Raw genomic sequence first — 3,384 nt, forward strand, 5'->3', positions numbered from 1 at the left:
CCTTCTTATTCCACTGTAAAGAAGAGGGTTGCTAACTTTAAGCAAGGCAAGGAGAGCACGAAAGATGATCCAAGGTCTGCCACCACGGCAAGGTAGGTGCCCCGACTGTTGACTCCACATCAGAAGTTGAACAGGTTGGACGTTTCAAGGACACTTTTGGCCCGTTTCCAGTCAAATCCTGGCAACTTTCTCAAGAGATTTGTGTCCCGAGATGAGACATGGGTTCACCACTTTGATCCAGAATCAAAAGAGCAGAGCAAACAAGGGACCACAACCGCCCAAGAAGTTCAAGCGAGTGGCATCAGTTGGCAAGGTGATGGCCTCTGTGTTCAACCATGATTGACTACTTTCAAAAGGGTCAAACAATCAATGGAGAGTAGCAGTCAAAGAGAAAAGAATAGGAACGCTTTGAGCTGGTGTGCTGCAGCCAAATGTGAACTTTGAAAGATGATGATGACGTACCATGTTTCATGATTGTCAATGGTGACTATTGTAGAGCTAAAAATCATCAATTTTTTTCAAAACTGGTTTCTCCCATGAACACAATGAGCAATCACGCTTTAAAGGACAACCAGTTTGTTTATAGACTTATTTATTAACTGCACATTATAACATTACCAATCAAATTATACACGTTTCCTGAAAATCTGAGTGAAAAAAACATTATATAGTTAGAGAAAAGAAATTATAATAATTATTATTGTATTTTCCAGTGTTTTGGGTTAAAAAGACATTAACTTCGAAAGGTCTAGTTTTGTCTTCGATAGTTTTGATGAGGCAATTGTTTTTATTCATTACTTTACAACATGTTTTACAACATTACTTGTTTTCTTAGATTCAGTTGTTCTTTACACGTTGAGACTCGTAGTGTCGTAAGACATCCTCAGTGGTTCTGAAAATATCTGTAAGACACTGTGCATTTTAGGTTACCCATAGTGCCTTACACACCCTTACTCAATTCTTATATTTATTAGCTCCGCTGTCGACTTTGTCAAGCGGAGCTTATCATATGAGTGATTGACGTTCATCGCCTGCTTCAACTTTTTCAACTTCTTCTTGAAAACTACAAGCCTGAATGCTTTGATACTTGGTGTATATGTACTTTGGGTAGACCTCTCTCAGATTTGTTCATTCTGTAATGATATTTTTAATACTCTCATTTTGGTGAATATTGTTGGCATTTTTGGTAAAAAGTGATATTTTCGACTTTTTGTTAAAAACCAATTGCTTTGATATTGCATATATAGGCAATGCATGAGGTCCTCTCTCAGATTTGTACATTTTGTGATGATTCTTAATTTTGGTGAATATTTTTTGTAAGTTTTGGTAAAAAATGAATATTTTTTTTTCTTGTTGAAAACAGCAAGTCCTATTGCTTTGATACTATACATATTGTTCATGTTCATTATCAGTTCTTTATAAATTTCATTCATATTTTTCTGTATGTAACTCACAACTAAAGCTTTATTGCTTCCTGTTTATTATTAAACAAGTGGGGTACTGTATATTACAATTGGTTTTCTGTTTTCTTAGAAGTTACCACTTAAAATGTTTGATTTGCATAAAACAAAATGGATCAAAATAGGCACATGATTCTTGGGTTTGAACCACCTGTTGATGTCAAGGGACGATTTCAGTCACAGCAGATAGTGATTAGTTCAATTCTCCAGTGAATGATGACAACCATAGTTCTGGTAACTCAATCAATGGTTCGAGTACTGAAATCCCAGTAGTGCAAGGCTGGTGAATTACCGGAATACCTTGCAGAGAAAGTGTTTATTTCAAAGTTGGTGTGCTCATAATACGTTACTACTGGCAGCGTCTCAATGGAATTTTTGTATCGTACTTCTTTGTGTTAGTCAGGCTTGTTTTATGTTCACGCTTATAGTACTAACTTTTCAAATGTGGGCATAGAATGCTCTTTCCTGTTTACGCTGTTAAACACGTCATCTTGAAGATAATACGTTGAATACGTTGGCGCAGGATCTACAATTCATACACTGATCATCGAAGCGTTTGACCATGAAACGATTTTGGCAAAAAGACTAATCTTGGCTCTGAAGCTGCACTCGCTTCTTTCTGCCGCAATCACATTTACACGTATATGGGATGTAGTTTTGTCACATAAGTTTTAGGATAAATTGACTTGTTTCAAACGACTTGCAGAAAAATACGATAGAAAGGGCTTGGACCCTGAATCCCTAAATGATCAAAAGATCATCCCAACCATATGTGAGGGTAAAACCAGCGGCGCATTCAACTATTTAACCCCCCCCCCTCCGGCAACTACCCCATAGTATGGTGCAACACAAATGTCTCATGGAAAATACTAGTAAGCAGCATACAGTGACGAGCCCATGTTATACAATACGTGTACCAATCAACATCCTACAAATAGAATTGATGTTTAATTAAATCGTTTGCCACATGTACCCGCTAGAACGACTCAATCAGTGGCGTCTACCAATTCATATACGTGTTCATTCAACCAGGTCGCCTGCTGTATACACCTGCTCGTCCAAGGCAACATCCAATCAATGGCCTCTACCAATACATATACATGTTTGTCCATCTATTCAGAAGCAGAACTGGCATGTCGCCCTCTAAAGCGATCAGCTTCTTCTGGCATCAAATAAATATGTCCCGCACGCCCATCCACCTGAGAATTACCGAATTCCAAGTACAGTTTTGATTCAAATTATTTATTACCCAATGAAATGTACTATTATATATCAACTAGTATAACAACATATGCCAGAATACCTTCTAAAGTTAATTGCAAAAATACATGTGACATAGTCTTCCTAGAGTATATGAAGCAATAGCTGTGTGCATTTCTACGCGTCCTACGTCGATTGAAAACGCTCTAAGCTGTGTGACAGGTGTGGTACTTTTGTGAGAAAGTAATTTTCGTCACTTCTACGGCAATTCATTTCAAAAATGTTATACTCTGTATAACCGAGTTACTAAAAGGAATATCCATGGCTGAAAATAACATTTCCTGTGTGTATACAGGCAGTTTTTGTCAGCAAACAATGTATGCAGGCTATTAAGTAACGGGAAACTTATTAAAATACATAAAATAAAATAAGTAGCATACTTCAAATATAAGCGTTGTTATTTTGTGGGAGAGTGGGTGTGAGTGATGTATGGGTAGATGTGATTGTGTATGATTGGTGTCTGCTCGATGTGATCAAATAAATAACACATGTTTATTCGGGCAATATCACGATTTGTTGTCTGCTGTTGTCAAGACCATACTACTGATAAACCTCTCGCCTTCGGCTCTGGTATCTTCAATATTATGTTCATGACCACCATCGCTGGGCAGGCAGCAAATTGTGATATTACCCTATCAAACATGTGCTATTATTGAAATAATAA

The sequence above is a fragment of the Saccoglossus kowalevskii genome, chromosome 8 (assembly GCF_978046115.1).
Source record: "Saccoglossus kowalevskii chromosome 8, keSacKowa6.1, whole genome shotgun sequence".
NCBI classification, from domain to species: Eukaryota; Metazoa; Hemichordata; class Enteropneusta; family Harrimaniidae; genus Saccoglossus; species Saccoglossus kowalevskii.